Raw genomic sequence first — 23,494 nt, forward strand, 5'->3', positions numbered from 1 at the left:
GCTAAACCAAATTCACAAGGCAGGCACAATCATGCAAGGTTACTGTACAGAATTTATTCCGTTTTCATGCTTCTAGCTACTTTTAGGCTATTTGTGCAGGGGAGGTTTTGCCTTGGATTTGCCGCTCTCTAGCTGCACATTTTCCCCAACTGAATTCTCAAAACTAAAAAATAAGCCCCCGTGCAGAGTTCTGAGAATTTGGTTGGGGGAAATGTGCATCTAGAGAGTGGCAAATCCAAGGCAGAACCTCCCATGCAGTTTATTTCTGAACCGGGGAGCTTGTGGACAACAACCAAACCAGCTAATCCTCTCTTGTGGCTTGGCAGATCCTTTCCCTCTTCTTCCCTGATTACCATTGGTCAAACACCTCTCTCTGATTCTGAGCAGCCCAGCCCATGATCCCTGAAGAAACTGTGCTGCTATGTTTATTTCATTTATCCCTGTCTAAAATAAAAGGGACTTTTACTAGATTCTCTGATGGGCCCTAAAGGCAGATCTAAATTACTGTTGGCTTGTAACATTTCAAGGGGAGAACTTCCATCACTTCTCTGTCCCAGCTGCCTTTGTGCAACCTGAAAGCTGTTTTGCACCTAGCATATACCACCAGCCTCCAGCTCCCACATGTCAACAATACAGTGTTAGAAACTGCAGAACAAGGGGATCTCCCTTTAACACCACAAAAAACCCAAACACAAACCCTTTTCTCCGCCCACCTTTTTTGCTTAACATCCATCCTGGGAGAAAAAAAGGGTTCTGCGGAACTTAAAAGCTTGCACACTTATTTTTCAACATTTTAGCAGGTTCCAGTGAACTTTATTACATTGCTAACATGTATCATTTGGAAGGGAATTTGGCCCTGCATGGCTACAGCGTTGTTGTTTTGGAGACTCTTGAATAAGACTCTGAGAAACAGCGAAGAAGAAGAAGAAGTAGAAGAAGAAGAGTTGGTTTTTATATGCCGACTTTCTCTACCACTTAAGGGAGAATCAAAAGGGCTTACAATCACCTTCCCTTCCCCTCCCCACAGCAGCCGGTTTGATTCTTCCTTAAGTGGTAGAGAAAGTTGGCATATAAAAACCAACTCTTCTTCTTCTTCTTCCTTTCCTTTCCTTTCCTTTCCTTTCCTTTCCTTTCCTTTCCTTTCCTTTCCTTTCCTTTCCTTTCCTTTCCTTTCCTTTCCTTTCCTTCAATCCCCCACAAGGGCCAGTGCCGTTCTCATTTGAATGCATACTTTCATTTCCTAGAGCTGAAGAAACACAAGAAATGGAAGGGGCTAGCCTCTATCTGCTCACAGCAGGCGGAATCCACACACCTCTCTGGCCAAGCAGGAACAGTCATATATAATTTATTGTGGCATTACTATAATTGAGGGAAGTGGCACGCGGAAGAAAACACAATGAAATTGATCACACAGATGCTGCATAATGACTCTGTGGTCGGTGGCTGGCAACCAAAAGCCCACAGCTTGGATCCTGCCCGTGGAGCCTTTCGCCACGGAAATATTTGCTTGTGGTGAGTCACCACGAACGGCTGTGTGGGTCAAGGCAAAGGCTTGGAAATCTGGGTGGGCTGCCGATCGCTCTGAATATGCTCCAAAGGGGGTCCCCCATAGACCAAAGGCTACAATTTACAGCTCAATATGCAAAATGAGGGGTTTTCTTGGTTTTTCATCTTCCTTTATGATGATAGGTTTTCTTTGGCCCCCTCTTCTTGCTTTGCACCACTAGAACGAGTCCAGTCTAAGTTTCTTAGACTGGTCCTCCAGGTCCCTAGATGTGTATCAAACTCCCTGGCATGTCTAGAAACAGGTATGTTAAGAGTAGAAGCAAGAGTGAGCATAGCATCTTTCCTTCTATGGCTAAAAATAAAATTCAGTCCCCATGGTCTTCTTCCCCTGACTTTAATTGACAACTTTGAATCCAAATGGCAGAAGGCCGTGAGAAGTAAGTTGGAGAGTTTGGGTCTCTCCCCCCAGGCTTTGCTGAAGGTGGGTAGAGATCAAGCAAATAAAATTATAATCCAGAGAGTTAATGATATTGAAAGGCAGTCTGACTTGCTGAGGGCACCCGCATTTATGTCTGCCCCTACAACCAGATACATCCCAGCCCCAGCTGCCTACCTTTCTACTTTGGAAATCCACATTCATAGAAGGGCATTCACTTTAGCTAGGTGTTCAGCCCTACCCTCTGCGGTTTTACAAGGGAGGTTTAACAAGATCCCAAGATCAGAGAGATTTTGTCCATGCAATTCTGGGGAAATAGAAACAGTGGAACACGTTGTCGAAGGCTTTCACGGTCAGAGTTCATTGGTTCTTGTAGGTTATCCGGGCTGTGTAACCGTGGTCTTGGAATTTTCTTTCCTGACGTTTCGCCAGCAACTGTGGCAGGCATCTTCAGAGTAGTAACACTGAAGGACAGTGTCTCTCAGTGTCAAGGGTGTAGAAAGAGTAATATATAGTCAGAAAGGGGTTGGGTTTGAGCTGAGTATTGTCCTGCAAAAGTATTGTCCTGTAAGTATCAAGATAATGTGCTAATGAGGGTATGGTATGTTAATATGGAACCATTGTATCCTGAAGTGATCTGTTAATGTGTGTAATCCAAAACTAATCTGTATGGCTATTGTTGAATGTTGTCTTTGTCTGGAGGTGTTTCAGGGCAGGAAGCCAAGCCTTATTCATTCTTAAACTCTCCTCTTTTCTGTTAAAGTTGTGCTGATGTTTGTGAATTTCAATGGCTTCTCTGTGCAATCTGACAAAATAGTTGGTAGAATTGTCCAGTCTTTCAGGGTCTTATTCCAGATCACTTCAGGATACAATGGTTCCATATTAACATACCATACCCTCATTAGCACATTATCTTGATACTTACAGGACAATACTTTTGCAGGACAATACTCAGCTCAAACCCAACCCCTTTCTGACTATATATTACTCTTTCTACACCCTTGACACTGAGAGACACTGTCCTTCAGTGTTACTACTCTGAAGATGCCTGCCACAGTTGCTGGCGAAACGTCAGGAAAGAAAATTCCAAGACCACGGTTACACAGCCCGGATAACCTACAAGAACCAGTGGAACACGTGTTTTTCAGATGCTCATTCTATAAGGATGCCCTCTCTAAGCTGTCCCGGTCCATGCTTGAGAAAATCTCAGGTTATTCTGAAAAACTTCAAGTTAGGAAGCTCCTCTCAGATGAAATCCCCTTACAAATTAGAGGGGTCGCCAAATTCTGTGCAGCAATCTACAAACTTCGTCAAAGTTTAGTAAAATAAAAGTCAAAGGAATAACAAAGTTAAAAATATACTTTTGAATTTGTGTCAAAATGTTTATTTCTCATCCAAATCGTAAAACATTTTAATTTATATATATTCTTTTAAATTTACATGACACAACTTTTAAACAATATCAATGTATCTGCTGTAATATTGCTGTTACATTCTTAATTTTTATTGGTGCAATGCCGCAATAAATGTTTCGGTTCTGTTCTGGTTTTCCTTGGGCTGCCTAGATACTGCTCTGACCTGGATGGCCCAGGCTAGCCCTGGATGGGAGACCCCTTTTCATCTGAAATATGTATTGCTTCAGCATTACATCTTTGAAGAAACATTTTGGACGTTTGAGATGAGCTTGTATATGTATAGGATTTGTTGTACAGATTGCTTATCACTTTGTGACATGTTGAAATTTGGTAGCTTTTGAATAGACCATTTTGCACCCTGAATTAGTATTGCGTCGCTCTTGTACCCAGTACCTGGAGGTTGGCAATCCTATTATTCAATCAAATAATCGCTGTATCTAATGGTAAAATGATCAATCGTGAAATCAGCAAAACCAGGCCAGGAATGTTTACAGCAGTTGGGAGTCATTTAAAGAGAGAAAGGTGAAAAAAAGAGAGAGGAAAAAACGCTTTTTGATCAAAGGGCTGAGCAACAAAAACCACATTTTAAAAAGAATATTCTCTCTTTAATAGAGTTAGGGAAAATGGCACTGCCACAGAGTTATGTGTGTGATACACTTCAAATAATGTATGATGCAAGCCTCCGATGATGAGTTGCTGACCCCCCCCCCACCCAACCATTTGGTATGTAGTGTTAATGCTGTGTTGCGTTGGTATTACTGAGCTATTAAATTCCATCGCTTCTCCCCTTGGAAGCACAATCCCTTCCAGCATCATCACATCACTCCTTTAGATGCCTGTCACTTGCTTCTGATTCACACAGGCAATGACACATTTCTCTTCCCTTGATGACGAGCAACTGAAAACTGGCCCCATTTGAGAGAATTGTACGGGAGATGGTGGGAGGCAAAAGGGAGGTTCAACCTGCCATGTCATCTCCAAGATGGCTCGCTCACACATGCAAATTATCATCTGGCGTTAAATGGGCACATCTGAACCAGAGGTTTAGGGGTATCAAGCGATGAGAGGCAGCAAGATGTAGAGAGGTTGGGGTGTCTGGGTCTAGGATCTGAGATATCCAGTTTTAAATCGCGGAGGGGCTGTGGCTCAGTCAAACTGTTCCACACTCAATCCCTGGAATCTCCAATTTAAAAGGGTCAGGCAGTAGATGATGTGAAGGACCTCTACCTGAGTCTCTGGATGGCTACTACCAGACTGAGTAGACAATACTGACCTTGATGGACTGATGGTCTAATTCAGCATAAGGTATGTGCGTTCAACCCCCAGTTTGCCATGAAAGCTTGTTAAGTGACCTTGAGCCAGTCGCTGACTTTGGGCCAGTCACACTGTATCTCAGCCTAACCTACCCCACAGGGTTGTTGCGAGGATTTTAAAAAAGGAGGAGGAGGAAATGACAGACACTGGCCTCAGCTCCTTCAAGGAAAGGTAGGATTAAAATGTCCCAAATAAATGTGTTGTGTGTGTCAAGTGCCTTCAAGTCGCAGCCGACTTATGGCGACCCCTTTTGGGGTTTTCATGGCAAGAGACTAGCAGAGGTGGTTTGCCAGTGCCTTCCTCTGCACAGCAACCCTGGCGTTCCTTGGTGGTCTCCCCTCCAAATACTAACCAGGGCTGACCCTGCTTAGCTTCTGAGATCTGATGAGATCAGGCTAGCCTGGGCCATCCAGGTCAGGGCCCCAAATAAATACATGCACATAAACTCTTAATGAAGACCATTATCAGAAATAACGGATACTTTACTCTATAAGTTGCCCTGGTCTTATGTAATAATAATTAAGGATGCTCAAACATCCACCTGTTTGAGTCACGTCCTGCTGGCCAGTTGCAAACAGAGACCTGATTTTTCGACGACCATTTTGACAGTTCATAGGTCTGTTCATGCATGTTTGGCAGGTTGGTCCACTGTTATCCTCACGAATGATGCAGTTGGCTTGTCGTGTATGTGCTTTCTCACACAACCTGATGGTGTTCTACTGCCCCCCATCTGTGCTGCATAACTGCTCTACTCAGCAGACAATTGTTTAAATGGACAATTAGATTATTCACAAATCATTTAAACCAGTCATAATAAATGCTGTTTTTCAATGAAACCCTACCTTTTGGTGTATAAGTGGTTCCTTAGTGACACTATAGGAGCCCCGTGGCGCAGAGTGTTATGCTGCAGTACTGCAGTCAAAAGCTCTGCTCACGACCTGAGTTTGATCCTGACGGAAGTTGGTTTCAGGTAGCCGGCTCAAGGTTGACTCAGCCTTCCATCCTTCCGAGGTCGGTAAAATGAGGACCCGGCTTGCTGGGGGTAAAGGGAAGATGACTGGGGAAGGCACTGGCAAACCACCCCTTAAACAAAGTCTGCCTTGGAAACGTCGGGATGTGACGTCACCCCATGGGTCAGGAATAACCCGGTGCTTGCACAGGGGACCTTTACCTTTAGTGAGACTAATGGCTGCCGATCAGTTGAATTAGCAGCATTTTGTCCATGCACAGTTTCGAGAAAACCAGATGTAAACCAGTTCGGCAGGTGTTCGCAGCTGCTTAGCATGATCAAACAGAGTGATAGGCTCACATCTGGTGGCCATCTTAAGATAACACTAAATTCCATAGTTGATTCACATTATCCCTAATAATAATTAGCATGCATGCTGTTTTCCCAAATATTGAAAAACCTTTAATACCTTCTCTTGTTGTAATCCTTACAAGTCAGTTACGTATAAATATGCCTTACAGACCTCAAGTCCATCTAACCCCGTCTTGCCTACTAAAGGTCGCAGGAATATAACGGTCTTCCCAGCACTCGCTGGGATCCCTTGCCCAGATTTGTTAGGGATGGAACCTATCCATCACATTTCATCCCACCCTTCCTCCAGTAAGCTCTGGGTGGCTTACAAGGGGCTTCCTTCTTCCATTTTGTCTCCGTACCAACCCTGTGAGGTAAGTATGTGTAACTTGACATCTCCCTGCATGCTGCGATCATGAACAGAAACAAACCAGCGTGCACCTGGCAGCCAAAAACCACCCATTGCAAGTCCAATACAAAACCATCTTGTCTTCCATCAACAAAGACGAGGACTTTGTAACATGTAGTGAGGCCCTTATGGATAGAGTTGCCATCTCCAGGCTGGGAAATACCTGGAGATTTTGAGGATGGAGCCTGAGGAGGGCGTGGTTTGAGGAGGGGAGGGACTTCAATGGGGTATAATACCATAGCGTCCACCTTCCACAGTGGCCATTTTCTCCAGGTGAACTGATCTCTGTTGCTTAGGGATCAGTTATAATCCCAGGGGATCTCCAGCTACCACCTGGAGGATGGCAACCCTACTTATGAAGGCTACCTATTGAGTTCATGGAAGAGGCAGGATTTGAATCAGGGACTTGCTGATGAGTCATTTAGCCAGTCTTACTTCGTGCTAATCGCAAGACCAGTCTGGTTCAATTGCCACCACTAGCTATTCAGAACCCTAAACTGGCAGTCATTTGTGCCGCCATCTTTACAAGGTAGTCTCCCCCCTCTCTGCCTCTTCCGCTTCTTTTCTCGTAGAATATTCTCTTTCTGGAGGTTTCTTTGTCTGGCCAGACTGCAACATGCTCAGTAAGCAGTGCTGTACCTCTAAAGTAATGAAAGCCATCTTTTTTATGTCCTGGCTGCCTGCCACCTGCAATCGCATTGCCAAACCCGAGAACCACCACGGCGGGCCCTCCAGGTAGGCAGATTAAGCAGCCGCTCGGGACTGTATTTCTGCCACAGCAGCAGCAAAGGGGAGGGGAACTTTCTCCTTCTGACATCACTTCATTCGACATGCTTTTTCTGCTCTGCAACAGCGAGAACAGAGAAAGGACACCCCCCCCCCCCGAATCAATGCTGGAAGGAGGCCAGGGGTAGGGGACCAAAAACAGGCAAAAGGAGAGAGAAGGGAAAAGGTTTTAGTTGGCAGAAAGGGGTGGGCAGAGGCAGCTTTTTGGGCTTGTGAAGCCAAACGTTATTGGAAGGTGTCGGGTAGAACGGGTAAAGCTAGAAACCTCAGGTTGCTCTGGTTGTGGGAATGGAGCGGGGAGAGAGGCGGGTTTGCGGCAAACTGAAGCCACTTGGCTTTGGGCTTAAAGAACACTGCTCCTAACACCAGGAGTACACAGCCGTTTTGTGGAGGGTTGCCAGGTCCCTCTTCGCTATCGGCGGGAGACTTTGGGGGCGGAGACTGAAGAGGGCGGGGTTTGGGAGGGGAGGGACTTCAATGGCATAGAGTCCAATGGCCAAAGCAGCCATTTTCTCCAGGGGGACTGATCTCTATCTGCTGGAGATCAGTTGTAATAGCAGATCTTCTGCTATTACCTGGAGGTTCACTCAGGAAAATAGGGAACCTGTGCTGAAATAGTGTGTGTGTGTGTGTGTGTGTGTGTGTGTGTGTGTGTGTGTGTGTATATATATATATATATATATTACACACACACACATATATATATATACATACATACATATATATATGTGTGTGTGTATGTATGTGTGTGTATATATGTGTATATGTGTATGTATGTATGTATATAGCAATTGTTATAAGAACAAAATTGTATACGTCATTCATCAACAAAGCAGAAAGTAAATGTACTCAGGAGTAGAAAGGAAATTGAAAGGAAATTTCAATCCTGTGAGGCTTTTTGTAAACTTTTTTTTGTGTAATTATGTGTGCCGTAACACATTACTCTTGAGTTACTTACTTTCTGTTTTGTTGATGAGAATTAAGCCCTGCGTGGCCTTTTTTGGTATGTTGTATCATATTACTCCTGAGTAAATTTTCTTTCTACTCTTTAGTAAATTTACGCCCTGTGGGACAACTTTTTGTATGCTGCAATATATTACTCTTGAGTAAATTTCCTTTCTGCTCCTGAGTAAATTTCCTTTCTGCTTTGTTGATGAATGAAGTATACAATTTTGTTCCTATTACCTGGAGGTTGGCAACCCTAGTTTTGTGCTTGTGGGCACCTCTGGAATTCTGACACAGGGTGGCACGCACAAGTACACAACGGCTGCCACAGGAGGCAGAGCCAACCACAAAGCGACTGCCACAGGAAACAAAGCCACAGACACATAGGAAGCCCAAGTTCACAGGAGAAGAGAGGTAATTTAACAAATCTGTTGGGAAAGAAGAGTGAGAGAATAAAAACCAACGCTGTGGTGGTGCAGTGCATTCTGCACAGCCATTCAGATCACCAGGGCCAATCAGAAGCGCTGTTGGGCAAGAGCCCCATGTGGCTCCACCGGCTTTCTACAAACACTTGGTGGGTGCCGGGAAAGGTGCCGGCAGGCGCCATGGCACCTACAGGTGCCACGCTGGGGACCCCTTCCTAACACTTGCCTAGCACGGTACTTAATAAAATGCAGAAGATCGGCCCTGATAACAACCTCCTATCAGCTGCTGCCACAAAACGTGCTCTACTGTAACTGAGCATCCAGAAATGAAATCGGACTGAAGGCTTTCTCTGACACTATACCAGGCCGGAGGAGTTTACAATCTAAAATGTGGCACAGGGAAGACAAGGGGTTTGTGCAGGGGAAGGGCAGGGGGCAAACAGAGGGAGAATCTGTGTTCACTCCAGTTACAAGTACTGAGGCTCCACATGCAGGAGGAGAGTTGCCAACCTCCAGGTACTAGCTGGAGATCTCCTGCTATTGCAACTGATCTCCAGCCGATAGAGATCAGTTCACCTGGAGAAAATGACCGCTTTGGCCATTGGACTCTACGGCATTGAAGTCCCTCCCCTCCCCAAAACCCGCCCTCCTCAGGCTTCACCCAAAAAACCTCCCGCTGGTGGCGAAGAGGGACCTGGCAACCCTATCGATACATGCAGGATCAGCAACATTATTTAATCTTTTAAAAATTATTTTATTGGCCGCTTTGGCAATTGGACTCTATGGCACTGAAGTCCCTCCCCTCTCCAAACACCATCCTCCTCAGGCTCCGCCCCAAAAACCTCCTGCGGGTGGCAAAGAGGGACCTGGCAACCCTATGCAGGAGAACATGGCGGCTCTGTAGCAGCAGAATGCAGAGGTGCTGGAATGGATTGTACCATGGTGCAAGGCATAGCATAGGAGGGATGGTGTGATGTAGTGGTTAGAGACTAGGACTAGGAATGAATCCCTTGCTGGACCACCAGGTGACCTCGGGCCCAACACAATCTCTTAGCCCAACCTCCCCTTCCCAAGGTTGTTGTTAGGATTAAGTGGGAAGAGGAAGTAACCATGTGAATAGCTGCTTTGGGTCCCTAGTCGGGCTGGATGTGAATAAAAGATAGGCATTAATAAGCATAATCATTTGGTAGAGGAAGGACTGCATTTTCCCAGGTTTCCCTACATTAATCATACTTTGTAGGTGGGAAACAGGCACAGCATGAAAAGGGCTAAGCTGGAACTATTTTCCCTGAGGTGCTCACTTGTTATATGCAGGGAGGTGTGTGCCAAAGCTGTTACAGTTTGAGGAAGAAATTGGAAGGATGGGAGACAGGTGGCATCATCCACGTGTTGTGGGAGGCGGTTCTAGGCAAAGGGGCATCACAAAGAGAAAGGGAGGAATAACAAAAGGGTATAGGATACCTCCGGGAGGGAAGGTGCCATGGTATAGCCCGATTTTGTCAGATTTCAGAAGCTAAGCAGGGTCAGTACGTGGAAGGGTGACCTCCAAGGAAGACGCTGCAGAGGAAGGCAATGGCAAACCACCTCTGCTTAATCACTTGCCTTGAAAGCCTCTTGCTGGGGTTGCCATAAGTCAGCTGTGACTTGATGGCACTTAATACAGAGAAAGGATACCTCCAGATGACTAAGGATAGTGGAGAGGATGAGAGGGAGGACACCTTGGCCATCTTCTGGGCACGGAGTAGGGGTCACTGGGGGTGTGGGGGAGAGGTAGTTGTGAATTTTCTGCATTGTGCAGGGAGTTGGACTAGATGACCCTGGTGGTACCTTCCAACTCTATGATTCTATGAGTTGCAGGAGAAAAAGGATTGCTGGATCAGCCCTGTTCACATGTTACAGTGAACACATGTACAATCATGTAAAGTATACACTTGAGTTTTCTTTATATGTGTGTTGAGTACTTCTCACATTCAAGTCAGAAGTACTCAACACACATATACTGCTGAACATGTCATTTAAACCCCACATTTATCCAGGTACTGGTCCCTGGTTTCATTTACAAAGTGAATGCATTTGTAAAGTGGCTCTTACAAACAGGCATACACACTTGTGTGCAAGTTATACATGCATTCATTGTAACATATGAACAGGGCTACTGAGTCAGAACACTGGTCTCTCAAAGTCAGTCTTGTCAACTCTGAATGGCAGCAGCTCCAGGGTCCCAGGAATTTTTCCCCCCACGACCTCCTACCTGATTCTTTAAAATTTGAGGAGCCAAGGGCTCACCCTAGGACCTTCTGCATGCCAAGCAGATGCTCTTCCACTGAGCCACAGCCTGTCCCCTGAACACATGAAGGTCCCTTCTACTGTGCCAAACTACTGGTCTATCAAGGTTAGTATTGACTACTCTGGCTGACTGCGGCTCTCCAAAGTCAAGCAAAGATCTTTCACGTCACTGACTATTGGATCCTTTTAACTTGAGGGGCTGTGGATTGAACTAGAGACCCTCTGAATTCCAAGCAGCTGCTCTACCACTGAGCTACACCCTTTCCTCAGGTCTGTCTAGCCCAACTGTTTTACACTCCTGACTGTCTTGTGTTTTGCCAGAAATGGTCTTATTTTGGGGTCCTTGTTTCTACTCTGTGGGAAGGCCTTGTGGTTTTCTGCCTTAATAAAAGGCACCTTATTCAAGAAATGCAGGGTGTCACATATCTGATTTATGACACTAGGCAGGAGAAGAGAAAGGAAGGACATCAATGCACGGTGATGATACAGCAGAAACTGGAGCTAAATAGGGAGAACTGGAAGGCATCTCTGGCAACGACCAGATCCTCAGTATGGGACAGATGTTGAGCTAATGTGTCACGACAGAGAAGGTAATTTGGGACCCCATGTGTCAGCAGAAACTGTACCTCCCTCTGCCAATTCCGCCCCCCTCCACAAGTGGTGATTTGGGCTTTGCTTGCCAGGAAAGTCCTTGCACAGGAGAAAAGGGACATTCCCACTTGATGGAAATGTACAGACTAGTATTTTTGCTGTAGGTTTGGTTGCAGAATGCCAAGGCTAAACATTATGGGATGGGTGGAATGGGTTGACTTCATCGGGGACAAGGCAGCAGGCTTGGGTGTAGGCAGCCTAGGCTGCAAGGTCATTATAAGTTGTGAGCCAGCGTGGTGTAGTGAGCCAGCGTGGTGTAGTGGTTAAGAGCGGTGGTTTGGAGCGGGGGACTCTGATCTGGAGAACAGGGTTTGATATCCCCACTCCTCCACATGAGCGGCGGAGGCTAATCTGGTGAACTGGGTTTGTTTCCCCACTCCTACACATGAAGCCAACTGGGTGACCTTGGGCAAGTCAGAGCTCTCTCAGCCCCACCTACCTCACAGGGTGTCTGTTGCAAGGAGGGGACGGGAAGGTGATTGTAAACCCTTCTTCTTCTTCTTCTTCTTCTTCTTCTTCTTCTTCTTCTTCTTCTTCTTCTTCTTCTTCTTCTTCTTCTTCTTCTTCTTCTGCTCTGCTTCTGCTTCTTCCAAACATGACAAGTTTCTAACCGACCCACAGACACGATTGATGATCAATCATGTTTCTATCCCGCCTTTCTTCCCAAGGAACTCAGGGTGGCTGACATGATTCTCCCTTCCTCCATATGATCCTCAGTAACATCCCTGTGAGGTAGATTAGGCTGTGGAAGCGCAACTAGACCAAGGTCACCTGGTGAGCATCGCGACAGAGTGGAGATCTGAACCCGGGTCTCACCATCCCGACACTCCAACTACCGACGTCTGGAAGAATCAAAGGTTTTATTCCTTCCGCCTTGAGAAACACGTCTTCGTTTAAGCTAAAAATGTATTTTTTTTAAAAAAGGTTTAAATCACAATAATAATATTTAAAAACCCACCACCCGGAACAAGCAGCTCCAAAAGGGCACTGAGCCCAGTCTTTCAATCTGTGCTTTCGTTAGCTGACTTAACAACCAATTAGCAGTCCAAGCGGAGACGATGCCCCCCTCTCCTCTCGCACTCCGGGACACGTCTCAAACTGTTCATGACCTTCGCATCTTCGTCCCCCCCGCCCCGGGCCCAGCAGGTCAGATTTTCAAATACGGCCGGAGTATTTTTCCCTTTCCCTTTTCCCTCCCGGCCTGCTTCTGTCTCTTTCCTCCCCCAAGGCGGCGGGGTTCGAACCTCCTGCCATGCTTTGCCATCTGTACTGAAGTGCGCAATTAAGTAAAACAAAACAGGAAAACACACACACTCACACACCCTGTCCCTAGCAGTTCCCATCCCACTGGGGCTTTGTTTAATGAATACCACGGTGATATTTCAGACAGGAGGGGAGCTAAAAATACACAAGTGGGCACTCCAGGGATGGCTGGACTGAGAGGCAGAAAGAGACCGCACAATAGACCTTTCCTTCTTCTCTTTTTTTCCCATTTTCTCTCTTTTTATTTTGCCTGCTTTTCAGCGGCTGCCGTCTCGTGGCTCTCCAGGACTGAAGAACACAAAAGGAGCGCCATATTTATCATGATGATTTATTACTAGCAAAAGGCCCACCTGATAACAGGAATGCAAAGGGAGCAACAGGGCTGCTTGCCAGTTGCCTCTGCATGCCTGCATGCGTTCCTAAGCCATGGCTTCCAGACATGCTAAGGCTAGCAGTCTCTGTTCCCTTCAAAGTGAAACATCTCGGTTGCTGGGCATGCAAATAGGCTGTAGATGAAAGCGGGGATTGGCTGCTGGTAAAGGCAGGGCCGGTGCCAGTCATTTTTGCGCCCTAGGTAGGGTTGCCAGGTTCCTCTTCACCACTGGCGGGAGATTTTGGGGGTGGAGCCTGAGGAGGGCAGGGTTTGGGGAGGGGAGAAACTTTAATGCCATAAAGTTCAACTGCCAAGGGGGCCATTTTTCGCCAGGTGATCTGATCTCTATCGGCTGGAGATCAGTTGAATTAGCAGGAGATCTCCTGCTACTACCTGGCAGTTGGCATAGATGCGAAAAGATTGAACAAAGTGCAAAATTTTATAATGCTACACAATAACACAAGCCACAACAGGTTAAACAAACAGATGTAACAGAAACAACATAAGCATGTGCACCATCAAAAAGCAGTCCAAGACCAACATATATAGTCCAAAAAGTATACAGTCCTTCAAAAAGGTAAGTGTTCAGCAATCCCTTGAAAGGTAAGTGTACACAGTCAACAGTGGTCCCACGAAGGTTTCCACGAAGTGAAGACACAGTGGAAACCTTTGTGGGACCACTGTTGACTGTGTACACTTACCTTTCAAGGGATTGCTGAACACTTACCTTTTTGAAGGACTGTATACTTTTTGGATTATATATGTTGGTCTTGAACTGCTTTTTGATGGTGCACATGCTTATGTTGTTTCTATTACATCTGTTTGTATAACCTGTTGAGGCTTGTGTTATTGTGTAGCATTATAAAATTTTGCACTTTGTTTAATCTTTTCGCATCTATGCTGATTTCCAAACCCAGGTACTAGCATAGAGGTGCCTTTTTCCTACATACTACCTGGCAGTTGGCAACCCTAGCCCTAGGCAAGGCTAACTACTTGTGCCCCCCCCATTGCTAACCAATTTTGAAAAACAGATGTCTTGTAGAAAAAATAAAAGCACAAAATGTGGTATAAGATGTTATAATTAATTCTGTTCCATAGCACTGTTGTGGCACTTATCTTAAAATAAAATATATATATATAAATTGTCAATTGCATTTTTTTCAAGAAAGTAATTTGCTTTAAAACTGTGCCCCTCTGGCCAGTTCTGTGCCCCTCTGAGGACTGCGCCCTAGGTGACTGCCTAGTTTACGTAATGGTAGTACCGGCCCTGGGTATCAGAAAGGAAGAGATGACTCCGCTAAAGCAAGACTGTGCCAGCCGACAGAGCCTTTTTATGCATGGCTGTTTCTCTCGCGGTCTCACCCCCCAACTACTTTGAAGCTTTGTTTTGATTATGCATGCATTTTTGTGACCATTGGAGGTCACCTCACTCTCCCTACAAGTATCTGCAGGTTTTGCCTGCATTTTCTGGATCCTGGCTAAACAGCATCCAGAAAATGTGGGGAAAACGCACAGGGAGGGTAGGGGACCTCTGACAGTCAGAAAATGCACGCATAATCAAAACTAAGCCCCAAAATAGTCGTGCAGAGGGGGTATGTGTGTGACTAGGAAGGAAACAGCCATGCATAAAAGGCCAGAGGTTCCAGGTTGCCATGTTAGTCCAAAATAACAATCCCCAACACAAAGGCCACATATTGGCCTTTTATTCATTCAGGTCTTTGTCTTAATTATGCACGCTGTTTCCAACCCTCAGAGGTCGCCTTGCTCTCCCCCTGCATTTCCCCGCATTTTGCCTGTGTTTTCAGGGATCTGTTTTATCTCAAATTTGAAAATGTGGGCAAACACAGGGAAATGCAGGCGAGGCAACCTCTGACGGTCGGAAATGGCATACATAATCGAAACAAACTTGAACTTGTCGGAGGGATGACCGCGAGGGAAACAGCCACGCATAAAAGGCCATTACCTTTTTATTACAACCAATCCAAATGACACAAGTGAAGTGTGCAAGCTTTCGAGTTCAACAAAACTCTTCATCAGGCCGGATGTTAAAAAAGGTGTGAGAGAGAGGGGTAAAGATGTCTGAGGCTATGATCTTGAGGCATGTTGTCCGTTCAGAGAGTCTAGGAGACTAGCAGTGCAATCTTAAAAGAGAGTTAAGCCCTTCAAAGTCCATTGAAGTCTATCGGAAACATTTGCTTATTTAGATATATTTATACCCTACTTTTCTCCTCAGTGGGGACTCCAAATGGTTTATGATTATTCTCCCCTCCTCTGTTTTATCCTTATGACAACCCTGTGAGAGGTAGGTTGAGAGAGAGAGAAAGACTAACCCAGGGTCACCCAGCAAGCTTCCATGGTAGAGTGGGGATTCGAACCCAGATCCTAGTTCAACTCTCTAGCCACTATATCACGTTGGCTCAAACTTGGGAAACAATCTCTTAGCAGACTCCTCTTGGGAGATAACCACTCAAGTAGCCAAATTTTGCCTCTGATCTTGTGGGATTCGTAAATGGCTGATTGAAAACCTTTACTCATAGAAGATCTTTCCTCCTCTCCTTCAAATCATCCCTCCCAGAACCATCCACTTTTTATTATTTTAACCTAACTTTGATTTTTATTCAGAGCTGACACTGTACCAAAATAAAATTTGATCGGTGAAAGAAAAAGCAAAGGAGAAGAAGGGGAAACCAACTCGAAATGGCCATCAAGTAACCAGGCTTCTCCTCCCCCACAAAAACAAAATGTATTGGATGTACCGATCTGTGTGTATATACCGAATAACATTATTGTGAATTTAAAAAATGATGGGGGGGGGGGGGCGGGGAGAGTTGGTGGGGTGGAGGGGATGAATGTCCTGGGAATGACGGCGTCGCCTCCCCGTGGGCCGTCCAGGGCAGCCTCCAGACTGTGTCCCTGGCCTGCTGCGTGTTGGCAGATCCGCTGCCTTAATTACAGAGTGGGTATCACTCCCCTCCTCCCAGCCCTGAGCTCTGAACAGCCAGCTAATTACTGGGTTCCAGCCACTGCGTGGCATCCCAGCGTGAAGAAGAAGAGTGCCCTATAAATCATCCACCCTGAGCTGTACTTAACAACAGATGTGTGCGCCTGGTTATATTTAAAGGCAGGGCAGACACCACCGCTGTCCTTGCCTCCGTTTGCATTTACTCTGCCTTACCGATTCTGTCTCGCTCACAAGTTGCAAAGTTACGTATGCAAAGTTACGCCAGTCTAGATAACCACATTATTTCAGAATTGCATTAAGGAGCTTTTCTCTTTACAGTGTGGTTTAGTGGCCAGCATGGTGTAGTGGTTAAGCGCGGTGGTTTGGAGCAGTCGTCTCTGATCTGGAGAACGGGGTTTGAGTCCCCACTTCTCCACATGAGCGGCGGAGGCTAATCTGGTGAACTGGATTTGTTTCTCCTCTCCTACACACGAAGCCAGCTGGGTGACCTTGGGCTAGTCACAGCTCTCTTGGAGCTCTCTCAGCCCCACTTACCTCACAGGGTGTCTGTTGTGGGGAGGGGAAGGTGATTGTAAGCCTGTTTGATTCTTCATTAAGTGGTAGAGAAAGTTGGCATATAAAAACCAACCCTCCTCCTCCCCCTCCTCCTCACTATGTGCTGCTGGTGATAGAAAGTGCTGTCAAGTTGTAGCTGATTTATGGCAATCTGGTAGGGTGTTCAAGGCAAGAGACTAACAGGTAGTTTGCCATTTCCATAACAACCCTGGATTTCCTTGATGGTCTCGCATCCAAATACCAACCAGGGCCAACCCTGCTTAGCTTCTGAGATTTGATGAGACTGGGCTAGTCTGGGCCAACCAGCCAACCCCGACCCTGGCATTGTATTTTAAAATAGTTTTCTTTGAAGTTGATGCTACGGTACAGACTTCCATAACCAAACCCATGTTGAATTTGTTATATCGACCAAAAACAGAGGCAGTGTGATTCGGTGGTTAGCATTTGGGACTAGGATTTACAGAGTTGTATTCCAATAGGCCAGGCTATCCTGATCTCGTCAGATCTCAGAAACTAAGCAGGGTCAACCCTGGCAAGTATTTGGATGGGAGACCTCCAAGGAACACCAGGTTCATGACACGGAGGCGGGCAATCGCAAATCACCTCTGAACGTCTTTTGCCTTGAAACCCCACCAGGGGTTGCCATAAGTCATCTATGACTTGATGGCAAAGAAAAAAATCAAATGAAACTTTGGGAGCTTGTCACTCTCTCTCTGCTTAATACATTTCAGAAGAGGTACAAGAAGATAGAATGAAAGAGGAATAATTTGCGTCAGTTTGAGCCCCTCGGAATAAAAGCAGTGGGGAGATTACATATAACCAGATGCAAGACCCTGCCCCCATTTGAATAGAAACGTCTTTCTCAAAAACCTGTACATCTCCTTCTAAAACTCAATTATATATAACCCCAGCCAGACCTTTAATATTTCAACAGCTGATTAAAGCTTCAAAAGTATTCTTTCCCAAGTGACATTTTTTTCTGAGAATATAATGAATGTTGTAATTGGAAATATTGATGGAACAGTGGTCAGTAATGATTCATTCTTTCTTCCACCTCTTAGTAAGAAAGGCTTTGATTATGTACAATTACATTATCAATAGGAGATATGTTATATTTATTCCCCAAAAGATATATGCCACCCAATATTATCTGCATTTATACCTTCCGGAATAATAAACTGGTTAACAGTGATAGCTTGTTTTAAGATTTTCTTTGACTTCGGAATAGCAGACTAACAAGAATGATATTTCTCATTTATCCCAATGCCACAAAACATGTTTCAGCGGTACCTTAGAATATAATTGTTGCACTTTCACACTTTTATCTGCCTCTTTTAAAATTTACTTATTTTTACTTCATTTATATCTCCGTTTTTCTCTCCAATAGGGATCAAAAGTGGTTTACATCATTCTCCTCTGCTCCGTTTAAAAAAAGGTAAAGGTCCCCTGTGCAAGCACCGGGTCATTCCTGACCCATGGGGTGATGTCACATCCCGACATTTCCTAGGCAGACTTGGTTTATGGGGTGGTTTGCCAGTGCCTTCCCCAGTCATCTTCCCTTTACCCCCAGTACTCATTTTACCGACCTCAGAAGGATGGACGGCTGAATCAACCTTGAGCCAGCTACCTGAAACCAACTTCCGTCGGGATTGAACTCAGGTCGTGAGCAGAGCTTGGACTGCAGTACTGCAGCTTACCACTCTGCCCCACGGGGCTCTTCTGCTCCATTTTATCCTCACAATAATCCTGTGAGGTATGTTAGGCTGAAAGAGTGTGACTGGTCAATCACCAAGCTTCTGTGACAGAGTTGGGATATGAACACAGGTCTCCTAGATTCTGGTAAAGCACAGGTTTCAGTGCACTCATGTACATCCCTGTATGTATGTGCATACAGCCGTTCATAACAAAGAGGCAACACTGTACAAATGAAATTGGGGACCAACATCTGGATAAATAGGTCGTTTCAATCACATGTTTAGCTGTACATGCTTTGAATTACTCAATGCATGTATAAATGCACTGCTATATTATACTCCATTGACTGTTATTTCTGTTTTGCCAGTTATATACCTTGGCAAACTATTCAGTGGAATACAATTTTCTCATTCTATAAATAGAAAAAAATGCATGGGGCTAGTAGCCATGTTAGCTAAACAGAACATTCATATTCAGAGGCAGCTCTCTGAATGCCAGAGAGTCAAAAGCAGCAGCATTGTCATGGTGTACACTTTCATATCTTACATTCCTCGGCCACTTCTAATCAAACAGGTGTTGCAGGTTTTGGAAGCACAAGAAAAACCTGCAAAACTTGTTTCACCAAATTCCTGGTAATTGGCCTGGATTGTCCATGCAAACTTCATCGGTTGGCTGAGCTTTTTCATTTATGTGTGGCGCTACATTTTAGCTGTTTCACTTTTGGTACATGTTTTAATGCCTTAAGCATAGGGTTGCCCAGTGCTGGCAACTAGTGGAAGGCAGTGTGTGTGTGTGTGTGTGGTGGTGGTGGTGGTGGTGGTGATATGTAAATGGTCATCTCTTCAATGGTGTGATATTAATTCTGGCATGAAGCTGGAAATCACATCACCACATCATGCTCTAGAATTCCACTGAAACTCTAGGTTTCTCTATAGCTCTGTAGTGGGAGACCTGCTGCCCCCAGCAACTCTAAATCAAAATATTTTAAAACTAAAATTACAATCTTCGAAATTAATCCACCTGGAGAAGGTCTTCAGAAAAACCAGTTTGGGAAGTTCGAACAGCTGACTTGATTAAACATTCAGGACATTATGTTTTACTTACACTGGCCACAGTCTAACGCTCCCATGAGGCACATGCTTACCAAGAGGCATGGTGAAAACTGTTTTTGTGGCCCCCGTACCATTAAGAAGACAAGTGGCAACAGTTGTACACTAAGAAAATATGTGCAATTTATTCCAGCACCCTACTTAAGACTTTCTGCAGAAGAGACTTATCAGAGGCGGAACCTAACATAGGAATAACAACAGTCAGCTGAGGTAGCAAAAGAAAAACCCAAGAGGGAGCTTATTTATGCCTGCCCACCATGCCACTTTCCCAACCTGAAACAGCCCTGGAGAGCCATTACTTGTCCTGGTGGAGAAAGTATACATGTAAGTTTCCTCTATTTAAAAAGATCAGATAGAAGATGATGCAAAAGACCTCAACCTGAGACCCTGGAGAGTTGCTGCCAACCAGGGTAGACAATAATGACCTTGATAGACCAAAGTTCTTATAGGGGCCATGGTTCAGTAGCAGAGGATCTGCTTTGGATGCAGAAGGCCCCATTTCTGATTCCTGGCATCACAGGTATAGAGTGACGAGAGAGACCTTGATCTGAGACCCTGGAGAGCAGCTGCCAGTCAGCGTAGACAGTACTGACCTTGATAGACCCACAGTCTGACATAGTAGAAGGTAGGTTAATGCATTCAGTGGGCTCTGCAGAAGATCAGGCTGTTGATTGCTTGTTACAGTCAGTACTTAGTGCGTACAACCAGTCAGTTCTGGGACAGAACCAGAGAGAGGGGTGCTCCTGGGAAATTGTTCTTGTGGGTTATCCGGGCTGTGTAACCGTGGTCTTGGTATTTTCTTTCCTGACGTTTCGCCAGCAGCTGTGGCAGGCATCTTCAGAGGAGTAACACTGAACACTTCAGTGTGACTCCTCTGAAGATGCCTGCCACAGCTGCTGGCGAAACGTCAGGAAAGAAAATACCAATACCACGGTTACACAGCCCGGATAACCCACAAGAACCAATGAACTCTGACCGTGAAAGCCTTCGACAATATTTTGCTCCTGGGAAAAATCACATGGGGTTGGAAGCGGAGGCGATTGTCCCCTTCTGCCCTCCCTGAATGGAAGCCAGCCTTAATAATAGCCTTCTCTCTCTCTCTCTCTCTCTCTCTCTCTCTCTCTCTGTGTGTGTGTGTGTGTGAGAGAGAGAGAGAGAGAGAGCATTCTTGGGAGCTTCAATTTTCTTGCAGTCCTTCTGCCAGCGATGCACTGTGAAACGGGAGGGGGAGCCATCCACAGTCTTGATGGAATGAATCGTGCCAGCAAAATACAGACTCGTCCCTTCCATCTCCCATGGCTACTTTCTCCATTAGTAGCAAGCCTACAGGATCTGTGTCTGGTTAATAAAAATATCATTAAAAAAAAAAAAAAGGACTCGGGGCCGGGTGCAGTGATCCCAGAGCCTTGAACCATCTACGGGGGCTTTGTTGCCAAGGCAACATCTTGTCTCTTAGCTGCAAAAGGCCATGAGAATGAAGGCAGCCTATGGAAGATGAATAGGGTGACAGCACAACAACAACAACAACAATAACACATACACTCAAACAAATCTGCCAAGCGGTGTGTGAGGGGAGGGAGGCAATTGCTTGGCCACAAACAAAATGCAAATCCAAATGAGATTAGCTAATGAAGCACGTCGGCAGGCAAGTGTGCTCTCTGCTTTCCAATGCAGGGAGCAAAATTCCACTGTCTTTATTGTGAGGCTAAAAAAGGTCAACTATCAGTCTATCTAATTCTCAACACGGCCCCACCTGTGGATACTTAAATCCAGAGACTGGTGCTATGGACAGCCAGGACAGATTGTTCTACAAACCAGGGAAAAGTTCCAAGTTTACAGAAACATCTGAAATCTTTAAAAAATTGAGGGGTTAGCCCCCCAATAATAGAAGCAGCACTTGTACCTTTAAGAAATGAATGCCATCTGAGACCTCACAGGCCATTGTGGGGGTTGCTAGGCAACCACAACAATATAGCCAGCCTTGAAGCCTTGATTTTCCTCAGTTAAAAGGCATGGGGAGGGTCTTTTCCTGGGCTATTTTGGCCTCCCAGTCCATCCCTGCTCCCCTTCCTTCTGCCCTGGAGAGAGGACTTATAGGGGCCAACTTATAGCTTCAAATTCCCACTTCTTCCTGGAAGCTTACTGGGTGACCTTGGGCCACGCCTTCTCTCTCTCAGCCTCATCTACCACAGGGCTGTTGTGAGAAAATAAGTAGGCGATGAAAATAATGTAAGCTGCTCTGGGTCCCCATTGGGGAGAAAGCAAATACATAATAAATAAAACTGGAGCAGATAAAGGAAAGGTTGGGTGGCGAGTGGGAACGAGAGAAGGAAGCAGGGGAAAGGGGAGAGGATATGGGAACTGCCAGGAGGAGAGGGAGAGGAAATGGTGTGGGGAAGGGTATACAGGGGCAAAAGAAGCGACTCCCTCAAGTACTTGAGGGGTCCCCACTTGTAACATATTAATTTCAAGATATGGATCAGGGCTGCATGTATTTCCCTACCAGGTAAACATATGACATGCTTCTAATCCTCCAAAGCACTATATAAATGTGGAGCTTGACTCAAATGCTTTCATGGAACTGTCCCCCAAGGGCCCACCTTTCCTGTTCCCCCCATTGCTCCTCTTCAACCAAAGCAGCATGATGCAGACATTAAAGCCTGGACAGAGAGTTGTATTGGCGTTGTGCGCTGTGTTCCTCCCACCCTCACCCCCACTCGCTTAGATGATGAAGCGCTCTCGCAATCAACCAGTGCTCGACCATTTGCATTTCATGTCAAGTTTTGCTTTATGGCCCCTCGCAGTCAATAAGATAGGGCTGACAGCCCAGTTGGCTCACCTTTCGAGATGGATTGCTTCCTGCCCACTCTCTGCGGGGCTGCAGACCATACATTAGAGCTGACCCGCCAGCTCCTAGCACCAATGATCTATGGTTGATTACAAAGGTGGCATTTGTTTGCCTGCAAAGAATATTGCAAGTACAGCTTAGATTTTCCTCTCACGTCCTCTCACACACCCCAGAGGGAGGGCAGAGAGAGGGCGGACTTCTTGTGTAGATAATAGCTTGTCAGTGGAGTGGGGGCAGAAGTGCTGATTTGATCCATAATTCAGATTTGGGAATGATCCACTACCCAAAGCTACAGGCCAATGTGACCTGATCAAAACACCTCCCCGTACCAAGTGGTGAAAGCAAGCCAAAACCCAGCTCCTTTTCTTGATGGAAATGTAGAAGAACTGAACCTGTTTCACCCCAAATTTTGTATTTTGTCTCTTGGGCCATTTTTGCATGGTAATGAGCAGCGTGTTCCAGGCTGAATTGCCCCGCATCTTTTTTTGAATTTTGCACGCTGAACCGTCATTTTGGAAGTGACTGCAAAGCCGGCGCATACCTGCTTTGCATTACCAAAGAGCCCATTTAAAGCGACCTTTGGTGTTTGCCGCCAAGAATCCCCCTCAAGAAACAATGCAAAACAACAGAGGCACGTTAGCTATGCATATGCTAATGTCTATGCAAACAGGAACAAAGGAGCAGGCGAGTGGGGGGAGTGAAACTTCTCCTTTGGGTCGGGACCATGAAAAGGCATTTTTAAAGTCGCATTTTAAAAAAGAGCTTTGAGCGAGCATCAAAATTGACCATGCAAAAATAGCCTTGGAGAACTTGGCCATAAACAGAATCAGCCTGTTTGGATAGACTTTGGCCGGCATCCCAGACATTCCAGCTGTGTTCTAAAAGAGATACACTCATTCCAGTATTCCAGGCCTCAGTGCAATCTTCATGCAAGGAATGGTGCTCTTCCTTCTGCCCAGTTTTTGATATTTACCAAAGGTTGTAGGAAGAGGAGGAAATGCCTAAGAAGTAGGGTTGCCAAGTGCCCAGTGGTGGCAGGTAAAATCCCACCGATCCACCAGGCTGCCTGCCGGCCAGCTGATGGCCAGTGGGCGCTGCGTGCATGCGCCACTTTTGGGTAAACCTGAAAGTGACGCGGACGCTCTGGCAATCTTGGATTGAGATAGCTAGAGCGTCCGCGTCGCTTCCAGGTAAACCAGGTAGTGTGAAGTGCACG

The 23,494-nt window shown here is 45.7% G+C and overlaps 1 protein-coding gene across 2 annotated transcripts in view; it reads right to left on the reverse strand.

Moving 5' to 3' along the window:
- GNAO1 (G protein subunit alpha o1) overlaps positions 1–23,494 on the reverse strand; it is a 216,455-nt gene that overhangs the window by 60,206 nt on the left and 132,755 nt on the right. The gene's annotated exons all lie outside the window — the stretch shown is intronic.

Source organism: Euleptes europaea, chromosome 17, assembly GCF_029931775.1.
Source record: "Euleptes europaea isolate rEulEur1 chromosome 17, rEulEur1.hap1, whole genome shotgun sequence".
In the NCBI taxonomy this organism is placed as follows: domain Eukaryota; kingdom Metazoa; phylum Chordata; class Lepidosauria; order Squamata; family Sphaerodactylidae; genus Euleptes; species Euleptes europaea.